At 50.2% G+C, this 13,331-nt stretch overlaps 1 long non-coding RNA gene across 5 annotated transcripts; it reads right to left on the bottom strand.

The window, feature by feature from the left end:
• Nucleotides 1-4,152: 4,152 nt before the first annotated feature.
• Nucleotides 4,153-13,064, bottom strand: LOC135455092 (uncharacterized). Of its 5 annotated transcripts, none has more exons than XR_010442250.1 (5): nucleotides 12,953-13,064; nucleotides 12,290-12,498; nucleotides 11,007-11,061; nucleotides 9,926-10,844; nucleotides 4,153-9,830 (listed from the first exon to the last, which is right to left on the bottom strand). It is a non-coding gene; the product is annotated as an uncharacterized LOC135455092 (long non-coding RNA). The 5 variants fall into 5 exon arrangements; XR_010442253.1 differs by having other exon boundaries at nucleotides 12,962-13,032; XR_010442251.1 differs by having other exon boundaries at nucleotides 12,914-13,005.
• Between the last annotated feature and the right edge of the window lie 267 nt (nucleotides 13,065-13,331).

Below are 13,331 nucleotides of genomic sequence, written 5' to 3' on the forward strand. Positions count from 1 at the left end.
AGGGAGGAACACAGTGAAATCTGGGAAGAGGCAGTTTCCATAAAGCAGCATGAGCTCAGCTGTGGAATGGGAAGCCCCAAGGCCTGTCCCTGTCCCAGACAGGGCTGGATGTCCCCGAGCAGGGAGCCAGGTCCTGGACACACATGCCATGACCTTGGCGCTCCAGCCCAGCCAGCACCACACACCCCCAGAGCTGCTGAAACATTCCCTTCCCAGCTAAGATCAAACCATTTATTTTGCAAAACTCGAAGGAGGGGTGAAGGGGAGAGGGAGGGGAACCCAATTCCTTTAACATTCGAAATGTTAAACTGTTCATGGAGTTCCTTTGATCTTTTGAGGTTTTGCTGCAAAGGGAACACCCTTTCCCCATTGGTTTACTGAGTCACGCTTATTACTTCAATGCAGAAATATCCTTTATGTCAAGTGTATAAATATCCAGCTCTAAGCTTCAGAAGCCTTTTCCTTTTTTCTTTTTTTTTTTTTTTCTCTGTCTGCCTTTTTATTTTTTTAATTTTTTTTTTTCTGGAGGAGCGTGTGGAGCTGCCTGCATTCTCCATTCTCCCTTGGAGCCACAGTGGCTTCCCAGCAGGAAAACTGGGTGCTCTGCATGGGTGCCTTGCAGGGAGCATCCTCCCCACATTTCTTGTGGGGAATTCGACCAAAAAAAAGCAGGAGAGGGGAAGAGAGTAGCACATCCAGCCTGGAACTGCAGTTTAGATCCCGGGATGCCCCTTTGCGAGGAGGAGCATCTCCCGCGGGATGCGCAGGGAAAGCACGGGCTGCGGAGCGGCTGCTCGGCTCTCCCACGTTCTCTCCCGCATCTCCGGCATCTCCGGGGTTCAAAGTGGCCTCAGGAGCGGAGGAAAAGCCGCGGGCTGTCAGAGCCCGGCTGGCACACGATGCACCCACGCGTCCGCCCGCAGCTCCCGCAGCAGCCCCGGCTGGAGCCGGGCCGGGCCGGGCTGCTCCCCGCCGCCTGCCCCGCGACTTGGCCCCGAGCTACGTCTGCCATGGGGCTTGTTTGAACAGTATTGATGGCAGGCAAGCCGCAGCTTGAGCGGCGGGAGCCCCGGGAGGGTTTGCTGTTCGCTTCCACGGGGAAGGAGGCGGTGATGCCCCCGCGCCCGTCTCGGCTGCGGGATGCGGGTGCAGCTCCTCCCTGCTTTGCTGCAGCTTCCCAGCAGGATGGCACCTCCAGGACAGGCCATCCCGCTGCCATGCGTGTGCCAGGTAGTGCAAGGAGTGTTTTAAACCATGGCACAGCTCAGCAGCTCGGGATTTCCTTCTTCTTCTTCAAGGAAGGACCCCGCAAACGATGAGCCTCGCTCAGACCTCAGCCAGGCAAAGGGGGGCATTCCTGACAGCCCCCCCAAAATGGGACAGCATTCCCACTCCAGCCAGCCTTGGCTGAGAGGAGGCAAAGCTTTTAGGGGCCACATTCCCCGTCCAATTCTTGCTGCAAGCTGAGATGGATGCTCAGAGCTCGAGTCACCATCTCGGCGGAGCACCGAGCAGATTCCTGAGCAGCTGTGTGTCCTGTGTCCCCAAAACAGGAGCTACATCAGGAATGACAGCCTGGCCAGCTGTGTGTCCTGTGTCCCCAAATCAGGGGCTACATCAGGAATGACAGCCTGGCCAGCCGTGTGTCCTGTGTCCCCAAATCGGGGGCTACATCAGGAATGACAGCCTGGCCAGCTGTGTGTCCTGTGTCCCCAAATCAGGGGCTACATCAGGAATGACAGCCTGGCCAGCTGTGTGTCCTGTGTCCCCAAAACAGGGGCTACATCAGGAATGACAGCCTGGCCAGCTGATCCATGCCAGGAGCTGAGTGTGGGAGCTGCTCTGGCTCCTCAATCCCAGCTGTGCCCAGGCTGATGAGATTCCTTTTCCTGTGCTCCCTCTCCATCCCAGCATGGAAATGGATCCATGCTTCCCTTTGTCTTCTCTTTTTCCCCCTTGTTGGAGGTCAAACCCCCCCCCATTACATAACCAGGAGCCAGCTCTGGGCAGAGCAAGGAAATTTGACATTCACATAACCTGCCAGGCTCCTTCCAACAGGGATTATGAAGTCATTAGAGTCTGTTAGCAAATTTTCCCAAATACTTTTCGCTTCTTCCCAGGGGCACCTTGATGGTTAATGATCCCAAACTACGGGCTGGGCTTAAATTCACCCACTCTGGTCAAACAACCTCCAGTGAGGGTGTGGGAGAGCTGCAGAGGGAGGGGTCAGAAAATGAAAGAAAATTAAGAAAAATGAAGAAAAATTAAGAAAAATTAAGAAAATTCCCTCAAAAGGATGCTCCTGTAGGATGGCAGAGGGGAAGGGGAGGGTGCCCACCCCAGGGAGGGTGAGGGGGTGATGATGCCCATCCTCCCTGGGTAACACACACCCGCTTTTCTCCTCGGCTGAGCTGGCAGCCCAGGGCAATATTTCTAACAGGCAACTGTATTGCCTAACTGGAGACAGAATAAAAAATAATCATAAAAAAACCAGTCAGGCAGGCCAGTTGAGTAGAGAGGAGAGATAGGTTGCACCCAAGTGCAGCTGACTTGTCCTCACATTCTCAGGCTGAGCACTGTGCACATCAACACCTGAGGATCCAAGGTTGGTGACAGGGGACATCCCCTGGCCCCAAACTCCCACCCAGGAGCAGCATCTGTTCAAAATCCACCCTTTTATCAGGGTATCCCTCATATTTTTGTGTTTATTCAGAAGCAAATTCTGGAGGAAGGGTTAAAACTGCAATCCAAGGTGTAGGTAAAGGGGAAACACCACACAGACTCCTCTTATTTTAAACCCATGGCTTTTAAAAAGAATATTATACACTTAAAAGGATTTCTGATCCATTTGGCATTTAGAAAAGCCTTCATAATTTTTATGAATATCAGTAAAAGTAGCAATAATAATGAACTGATGGCTACCAAAGTGTGCCTCCAGGTAACTCTGAATAATTTCCACTCGGATAAGCAGTACAGCTCTCTGATCCCCATGACCCCACAGCCTTGAAATCCCTTTGAAAGACCAGAGCAGGCCGTGATTTCCATCCCAAGCCACTTTTGGTTAATACCTGTGAGGAAATCACCTGGGTATATCCAACATGAGGTTCAGCATTGGCATGGGGCTGCAGAAAACTCTGATTTCCCAGACAAATGCAAGCACCTGGAGCCCCCCAGGCACTCATCCCACATCTCCCAAGAGAGGGGATGGAGCCTTGCAATGGATCCCTATCAAGAACCAGAGATCCCTCAGTGTCACCAACCCCTTCCCCACTGGGCAGAGAGCAGGGAACCAGTCAAAAATTCACCTTCTCTGCAAAGTTGCTCGTGGAAGGAGATTTGTCACATGAGCCTGTTTGCTCCAGAAATAAATCTCCCTTTAAGGCAGGTAAATCTCAGGCAGAATCTGTAAGATACCCTAATGTGGCATTAAGCTGAAGTTAAGGTTATATTCCTCCAGGGATGCCAGATGGGATTTGCTTTCCTTGAAGACAGGACACATATTTTAACTTTAATGGGTTGATGGAGCCCCTTTTATCTTGTAAATATGAATGAGGGAGGGGGAGCTGTTAAATAAATGGAGGGGTTTTACCTGAACCTTTTTCCCTGTCATTGGCTTGGACTGTGCTAAAGACCTTTGTTTTCTCAGCAGAAAACTCGTTCAATCATTCAGAAAGGGAACTAAATGCCTTTTGAGAACATAACCTTTATTTTCCAGATAAATGGTTCACTCAGAGCAATTTGCATGTGGGAAGCTGGTATATGGCACAGGGAAAAAAAAAATTATATTTAAAACCCAATAGCAATGTAGGTCATGATACAAACATCTACTGCTGAGATGACTTCTCTGGGGTTGGAGAGTGAGGGAGCTCAAGGCAATGTAAAAGGATGGGGAGGGTTTGTGCAGCAGCTCTGCCTGAAAATGGCTGGGGAGATGGAGGAGTGAACTGATCCATAGTGGTCCAGGTAAAAGGGGCTGGGCCCTGGGAAGGTGCAGTCAAACTCTGCAAATGGTTCCCACCACCCCCAAAGCTCTGAAGCTTTGTCCCCAGACAATTCTGGAAAGGGAGAGGGGCTGGGATGGGTTTGCAAAGGCTGGCTTTACAAACCCATGCCAGCCCCTCTCTCTTTCCAGAATTAATCCCACCAGATGTGCCCCATTCCCTGGAGCTGTCACACCGACCCCAGTGACACTTGGCCACCCCTGCCCAAGCACAATTCCCACAGCAAAGCCAACCAAGGGAGCTGCTGCTGCCACACCACCAGGGAGGGACAAACCAGCACTCAAACCTGATGGTTCATCTTCCTCCAGCAGCAATTCCCCTAAAATTCTCCAAATCAGCGCACCCCAAAACTTATCTAAGCTGCTACAAACAGACCCACTGACCCAGAGCACCTCACCCAGCCCAGAAACAGCCCCCAGATCTCAGCCTAGGAACCAAACCCTGCTCTCTGAAGTGAGAGAGGAGCCAGTGAGGCGCTGACCCCGCTGCAGGTTGTGCCCCTGCCATGGTGTGGAGGAGGCAGAGCCTGGGAAAGGCGCCGGGAGCAGCTGCAGCAGAGCCGGGTGCCAAGCCCAGCTGCTCGTTAATTAGGGTAACATGTTGTCTCTTGTACACACCTCCAAAGACGCTGCATTAGCTTGATAAGTATTTAACACTTGGCACAGGGGGAAATTTCCACTTAGCATCCAGCAGCGCCGAGCAGCAGGGAGGGAAAGGTGGCACAGGCAGGGCAGGAGGTGGCACAGCCCTGGGCAGCCAGCCTTGCCCTGCTGGGACCACAGCAGGCAGCAGCTGAGGGGTTTGTGGGCTCTGCCGTCTCACTGGGGGCTCACAACCCTGGGACAAAGCCCTGGCTCTGTTCTGGGTTTAATCCAGCCCTCTCCTGGGGGTTGTGGCTGCTCGTGGCTTGTCAGAACTCAGTGCATCCCTCTGGGTGCCCAGAGTTGCCAAGGACCCCATTGGGGGGCTCAGAGACCCTGGCACACAGCCCAGAGCACCTGGGGATTTGATTATGACCCTTGGAGCAAGTTACCAGCTTTGTATGAGGACATGATAGTCACAGAAGTTTGAATAGTATAATAATAAAATGATCACAGGGTGAAAATGTAGATTTTAGGATTTTTGGTGTGGGGGTTATGGGGACAAGATGGAGGAACTTGGGCTTGTCCAGCCTTCTGTTCTTCTTCTTCTTCTTGTTCTCCATTTTCTGCAGTGCTGTTGGCACTTTGGGATTGGTTTAGAGTAGAAGTGCACTGTCTAACATAGGTGATAGGTATTGGGAATTAAGTGTAAATATGATATATGTAGTTTGTAGTATAAAAGGACAACACAGAGAGTGCCTGTGGCTGCCCTGCTGAGCAGATCTCAGCTGGGCAGAAAGAAAATTTTATAGATAAGAATTAATAAGCAACCTCAAGACCGAAAAGGGAAGAGTCTAGACTTGTTCTCCACCGAAACAGAGACATCCTGCACATCTCAGGGCAGCAATTATCAACCAAAACCCGAGAGTGGCTCTCTGTGAGAGGCTTTAGGAGCCTGCTGGCCGTGACGGGCCTGCTGTGCTGCCTGCATTGTGCTGGGGTGCAGGCACCGTGCAAACACACTGCCAATGGGCTGCTGCCTGCCAGACATCTTCATCCCCACAGCTGGAAAAAGGAAAAAGGGCCAGACTCACCTCCTGGGACAGCAGGGTATCCCCAGAGCTGAGGGAAACTGAGCTGGGACACAGAAAAATGGTCCTTGCTGCAAAATTCACCTTTTGCAAGCACAATTCCCTGCAGAGTGGGCAGGGATGAGGGTGATCAGACTCTCTTCCAGCTTTGGGGACTCATCCCAGCCACACATAAACTGGGGTGGGGAAGCTGGTCCCAGTCCATCAGGCACTGGCCAAGCCTTACACAGGGCCAGGCAGCAGCCCAGCCTCCTCTTTCCACTACGAGGTTCCATTAGCATTTTCCATATGTTCCAGTGCAGATAAATCTTTTGTCTGAATCGAGATCAGTAATTATGAGTCAGTGTTAGCACACAGCGGGTGAGTCAGGCACAGAGGCATTCTTGCCTCGTACCCTCAAGGTCTGAGACACATCGCTCTCCTGAGCCTCCCGTGTGTGGTCTTTGTTCAGGGCTCTCACAAACCCCGTGGGCAATCCACCAGCAACCCCCAGCCTGAGCTGCCAGCTCCTCCTCAAGTCCTCAGGGTGGGAAAGCACCCTCAGCACCTGGGAAATGCACAGGTGGGCCCTGCTCACTCCATGCCCTGCTCACTCGTCTCCAGCTCTGGCAGGACGTGGTTGTTTGAGGGGATGTTTTATTGATGGGTGTGCCTGGTTGGGGATTTGTCTCCCCACTCCCTTTGATCCCCCCACTCATCTCCTTACACCCCCGTGGAGCTCAGCCCCATCTTTCTCTTCCTCTGTGGCACTTCATCCTCCCACACACCAGGCCTGGCCTATGGAAAATGATCCAGCCCTCAGAGGTGTCACGGGCTGGAGGTGGTTTGGTCACCCAGGTGCACAGAAGGAGCTCCAAACCCCACAGCCAAAGCCTGGAGAGCCCATCCCAAGTGCTGAGCCAAGCTTTAAAGATGTGTGGGCAGAGCAATACACGGCCTAAATCCTTAATCTCTGCAAGGGCCACATGGTTAATGTCGTTCGTGGCTCTTCTGCTCCCTCAGAGTGCAAATTCTTTAGGGGCTTTGTCCTAAAAAAGTAGGAAGTTCATGGCTCTAAAAGTTATTAGGAGAGAGAACACAGTCTAAGATATCCCCACATCCAGCATGATCATCTAAATTTCATTTAATTTCGAGGTGCCACAGGAGAGTAACAACACCCTGACGAGTGCCACGAGCCAGCACCACACACAGGGGAGGGAGAACATCCCCACACTCCTTGTGTGAGCCACAGCAGAGATAAAAATCCCACTGGCATGAGCCAGGAAGGAGCTGTCAGCCCCAGCTCTGTGCAGAGGAGATTAGCCCAGCCAGGCTGTGTTTGCTTTCTTTGCCTTAAAGCACGCAAACCCCAACCAAACAGACTTTGTTTACTGCCCCTCCTAAACCGCTTAGGCAGGGGGAGATGAGCTGAAAGCTTAGACACGCTGCAGAGCTCCAGCCAGATGTGGTTTCCAATGGCTCAGAGTTAGGCACCTCTGAAACCTGAGGTTCATTAATGAAGGTGCCTGCTGAACCATAACGAGCTGCTGTAATTACCTCGGCTGGACAGCAGTGCCACGAATGACCACAGCATCTCAGGGAGGTGAGGAAATATGTGAAGGTCATTGCCCACACTGCCATGAGTGACCACAGCATCTCAGGGAGGTGAGGAAATAGGTGAAGGTCATTGCCCACACTGCCAGGCTCTGGTGGATGGCTGGGGAGAGATAACAAACCATCAGGGTCACCCCATAAGGGATGGGAAAATCCAGAGGTGAGGAATGATTATATGTGATGGGTGATGTTCCCCTCCAAATGACAAGCTCCTCAGTTGAGCCCTCCGGAGCTGAGGGAGCTCCCCTGAAGGACAAATCACTGAGATGTGTCCCTGTAGGGTGAGCACTGGGCTGGAGAATCCTTCCCTGCAGCCCAGATGGTCCCTTCCCAGTTCAAACCAGTGCAAGGAGCAGAACAGAAGGCGTTCTCCTTATGGCAATTCCACAGGTTGATCCCAACACCCAGCCCCACCTGTGGATGAGCTCTTGGATGCTCAGGAAATGATGCTGGGCTGGGCTTAGGTAGGAGCAGCTCAAACTGCAGTCAGTCCAGAGCCCCCAGCAGAGGGAATGGAAAAGCCAGCATGGCTGAGCACCAGAGAAGCACCTACACCAAACCACCCAGCTGATGGAGAACAGGAAGATCAAGAAAGACCAATCCCAGCATCCAGGAGGGGGTGACAAAGCAGGGGGACAAGGTGACCCTCCCCAGTGGGGGCACAGACCTGCTCTCCTCCCCTGTTCCCTGCAGCACAGCCCTGCTGATGGAAGTCAGCACCTCAGCATTCAAACACTCACTGGGAGCTTTTCACACCTGGCTCAGCCTCTTGGAGTTTCACACCAGTGAAGAGCTGTGACCTCAGGAGGGGAGGGTATCAGCTCTATTTCCCAAATATCAGCAAATTGTGTGAGAGAAAGAGATATGCTAAGGGGGCAGACTGCTCAAACCATTACCATCCTTCTTAGTACCACTTAGCTGAACCGTTAAAAAGATCCAGGGCTCCCAAAGACAATTAAGCTCAAGGGAAGCCATAAATCTCAATAAACATCAAGCCAAGTTTTCTTCACTGCTTGAAACAACAGATATAATTTCATTGGTTACTGAGCTCATGCTCCCAAAGGGATTTCAGATAAAAAGCCACTTATTCAAAACACCAAAGCCAGGCTTCTCCTGTCTCTCAGGCTACCGAGGGGTCAGATTTCCCAGCATGGGAACATGTGCCCTGCAGTCTGCAGAGGTGGAGCCTGGCTGCAGCAAAGCTCTGCAGATTTATGATGTCTGTGGCACGGCGCTGTGACCTGCCACCAAGGTCAGGCACCTGCCTGGGGAGGTGGCTGAGCCCAACAGGAGGAAACCACAGGGCAGGAGGGGTCCTGGATGCTGCACACAGCTCTCCATCCTCTGCTGAGCTGGGCAGGACACAGAGCTGGTGGGGCTGGACACCTGCTCTGGGACAACAGGGACTGAGGGCACACACGGCCAGGGGTGTGAGGAGCATTTTCTGTATCTCCAAGCTGGCTCCCACCCCTGCCTTATTATCTCTGAGGTACTTGAGGAGCCCAAAGGGGCAGCACAGAGCACCTCAGCTCTCCCAGCTGCCCCAGGAGCCTCCTGGCACTCTGCCCTCCTGCCACTGATCCAGCCTCTCTCACCCATGTGCTTTCCACTGCAGAGATCACAGTGAAAGCCATGCCAAGGCAGCACATGCCAGCCTCAAGTCCTCACTCCAGCGTTTTTTCCTGGCAGGTTCTGTGCTCAACAGGGCTGGGGCTTCAGTTTTGACAGCTCCCTGCAAGGTCATTCCATCCACCAAGCGCTGCTTCCTTGTGCTTTGATTTAAGTTCTGGCATGCCTCTTGTATTGATTTCTCTCAGATGTATTTTATGGGGAATAAGCACTCAAACCAGGAGGCCAAGACCTCCTGCATTGTGCACGGCATGGTAATGGATGAGCTCCTTCTCACACTCCCTCCCTCCGCTTGTCCCCAATTCTCTCACCTTTTATTTAATCCACTTGCAAATGCACAAACACTTGAAATGTCCCTGCATTGGATGCTTCCCTGGGAGAGCCAAGCAGGGGATGGCTTTGCATTGAAAGCAGAAAGACTTCTCCCAGTTTTTATCAGGAGTTTCAGCTGCAAAAGCATTTCTTTGGTTGAGACTGTGTCTGGGATCTCCTTGACCACTCAGTAGTGGTCAAGAGCCTCAGGAAGCCCAAAGAATTCAGCCTTGTCACTATTTAGCACCTGAAAGCTGCAGGTGGTAGAAGCAACTCAAACCTCAACTTTCCTCCCCAAGAGAAACCATCTTTACCCCCAGAAATGCCCTGGTGGGATGGCAGGGAGCGTGTCCTCATATCTGTCCTGCTGTCTGTGCAGACTGTCCAGGGCCAAACACAGCCAAACATTCCAGGGAAGGCTTTTTCTGCCAGCTGAGAATCTCCTGACCTCAGCAGAGGTGGAGACACGCCTGATCCTGGGGGACAGCCTGAGCTCTCCAGGTTTCCAGCCCAGTGGTTTATCAGCATCCAAGATGTGCACGCTGGGTTTGCTGCATCCAGCACTGCTGGAGGTGACCTTGGCAGTGCTGGTGTCCCAGTTAAACCCCAGCCTTAGGTGAGACCTAAAAATCACCACCAGAAACAGCAGAAATTTTCAAGGGACAAACCCTCAGCAGAACCAAGGGATGGGTTTTGTCTATTTTAGTAAACAAACTACCTGGGATCTCTATTGCCAGCATCAGATTTCCCAAAATCTCAAATCCAGGCTGCTGAAATGATGACATTGCTGTAAAAATGAGGACTCCAAAACTCCCATTCAATATCTTTTCCTCTGATGACATAAGCCCAAGGAGTCAGGATTTGGAAGGCAGCCCTTGTTCTGTCCACAGGAGGAATAAAAACATGGTTATTGTTTTTCTCAGTGAACTGCAAAGCCTGTTTTGAAGTGAAACCTGAGCTTCCCGTCTCATCACGTGCTTCCAGGAGCTTGAGCTTTAGGAAAACCAAATACTTTCAAACTCTGGATAAGACCATTAGAGTTGCTTAATTTCCTTTATGTCCATCTGTTTCAGTTCAGCTCAGTTGCTTCTGTCCCAGACAAGACATTTGGCTCTTCTAAATAAATCTTATAGCCCATTTGGATTAAAGACTTTCTGATGCAGCTTCTGAATATAATCCCTCTGATTTGCATCTCAAAGAAATGGAGTTAAAACCGAGTAAGAACCATACACGGAGTGCTTGGAATTGCTGGAGTACGTGAAGCACTCACGAGGTCCCATATGGATAATGGTGCTTTTGTTTGGAATTTATCATGAGCTCCTGCATTCCCCTGGCTGTGCTCACACCAGACACACTCCAGGGCTTTCAAGGCAGGCAGGGTGCAAACATAATTGACTGGTTTTGCTGTTGTCCAAGGCTCCAAGTGTTACACCCCAGCACCCGAGAAGGCTGCGGGGAAAGTGTGAGACGCACTCAGAGTGTGGGGTGGCAGCTGCCACCACGGGGCCAGCAGAGCATGAATGAATGAGTGAATGAACAGCAAATCCAGCTCCAGCAGCTCTGGGATTATTCTCTTCTTCAGCTCCAATGGGTGCTTTTCACATCGAGGGAGAGCTGAGCTCCGTGCTGGAGCGTCACTGTAGGACATGAAACAACACACACTGCTGTTTTCAGGGTGAAGAAAAAGGGGAAGTTCATTTCCTAACTCTAACATTTAATATTTAAATTCCATTTTATGCATTTTTTTTAATCTTGATGGTTTTTATTTTTTATCAAATAATTAAACCATATATTCCTACCTTATCCAAATAATTTGTCATCAGTACACTTTTGAATAACCTTCCTCTTTATTTCCTAAAATCAAAAACAATAATCGTCATCATCACTCCATAACCACCTCCAAACAAATATAGAATAAATCCCAGAACTAAACCCCCCCCAAAAAAACCCAAACAAAAATACAAACCATGATCATAAATCATCAACCAATCACCCTCCAAATTTTGGGGGCAGTGTCTTAACTCCCCAAAAAACCCAAACAAAAATACAAACCATGATCATAAATCATCAACCAATTGCCCACCAAATTTTGGGGGGCAGCGTCTTAACTCCCAAAAAAACCCAAACAAAAATACAAACCATGATCATAAATCATCAACCAATCACCCTCCAAATTTTATATTCTTGTAAATTTTAAATTTATAAAAAGCGTGACATTGAAGATGTCAAGATGGCTGCCACGCACACCCAAGGAGAAAAGACTTAGTCCTGACCTTACTGTTAGTTTTTGCTAGGTATATACATGCAAACATTTATAGATTTCCAAAAGTGCCAGCTCTCTAATGACACTGGACAAATTAACAGTCTATCAAATTTTCCTTTTTCTATAAAAGAACGCAAAACAAGAAGTTATTTACAGAAAGTGCACGAGAAAGTTTGTTACAAGAATGTCGCAGACATCTTTTTATGAAAATCCTTTTCTTGGGATTTTTTCTTCCTGAGAAGCTGAGAGGCCTCAGGAACAAAATGTAAGCAATGGTTATCTGCTGCTGTGGAATGCAACAGGTGCATCTGTGATTGGTCTCATGTTAGTTTGTTTGTAATTAATGGCCAATCTCAGCAGAGCTGGCTTGGACAGAGAGTCTGAGGCAGCTGCATTCGTTATCATTCTTTTTTATTCTATTCTTAGCTTAGCTAGCCTGAGATGAAACTTTTCCTTCTATTCTTTTTAGTATAGTTTTAATGTAATGCATATCATAAAATAATAAATCAAGCCTTCTGAACATGGAGTCAACATTCTCATCTCTTCCCTCACCTGAAAACCCCTGTGACCACCAACACAAGAACATAAACATCAGAAAGCTTAGAAAATATTTAAAAAATCAGAGCCACACTGGAGCACATTGCTAGCCCAGAGGCAGCGCTCTGTGCGCCGCTGTCCCCGGGCTGCTCAGCCAGCGTTATCTCATTTTTGGGTCACGGGATGCCGGGCGCTATTCGCGGCAGTGACGCAGCCGTTTTCCTGCCCAGGCAAATGCTTTTCCCCTTTCCGTGTCCCAGGGTACCTGTCTGTGACACATGCCTTGCGAAACGGCTGCAGCGCTCCGAGATTGCCCAGATAAGAGGCGGCTCCGTTCGAGGCTCGCTGCTTTTGGCAGCGGCCCAAGCGCTCCCTCGCTCGCTGCTGTCCCACTGATTCCTCTCAGGAGCGTTTGAAGGCTCGAGGTGTTTGTGCTGCTGAGGCGTGGGAACAGCTGCTTCCCTCTTTTTAACCTTCAGAGCGGTAAAATCCTGGGGGAAAAAAAATAAAAAGGAAAACTTACATAATGCTAAAATGAAGCAAAGCCTTGCTGCATCACCGGTGCTGCCCGTGGCAGAGCTGTGCTCTAAATGGATTCAAGAGGGCAATTCAAAACCCTGTCACAGTGATATAATTATAAGAGGAATGGACATGGTTGCATTGACAAACTCTAAATCTCCTCCCAAAGATCCCAAGATTATCAGCTCCTCATACGGTGGGGAGCTGAGTCACAGAGCAGGGAGGTGGTTTGGGTATCAGCCCTGCAGGGTTCCTGCAGAGGATCAGATCCACAGCAGGACACAGGCAGGAATCCCTTTGCTAGGGCAAAGCAAACACCCACGCTGCTAATAATGATCATAATTAATTACAAGGACACAGCAGAACTGCCCCAGCCTGAACCTTTACCCAGAAAAACCTCATTTTCTCTGGATGAGAAGAGCCTGCCTTGTTTACCACTGAGGAATAGGAGGGGGAGAAGAGCTGGACCCAGCTCAGACCATCACCCCCTCCCCTCTGCCACAGCCCCAGAGCCATCACAGGGCCATTGAAAGCCAAATTCATTTCCACAGCTGAAACCAACTGCCCGTAATAGAGAATCTGCTGCAGCTGTGGTTCAGTGTGGCACCTGAGAGCTGGGAGGTTAATGACACAGGGCTGTCAGCAGCCTTAATTATATTCCCATTTTTCCAGCCCCTGATTAGCTTTAGAGCTCATCTGGTGTCAGAAATTTGGTGCCTAAGCTTTGACAAAAGTGTTTCATTATTACTTAATAAACGGGCAGAGAGGGAGGGCACGTCTTTAAGCTCTGGCTTGTAAAAGCTTC

This window comes from Zonotrichia leucophrys, chromosome 17 (assembly GCF_028769735.1).
Source record: "Zonotrichia leucophrys gambelii isolate GWCS_2022_RI chromosome 17, RI_Zleu_2.0, whole genome shotgun sequence".
NCBI lineage: Eukaryota > Metazoa > Chordata > Aves > Passeriformes > Passerellidae > Zonotrichia > Zonotrichia leucophrys.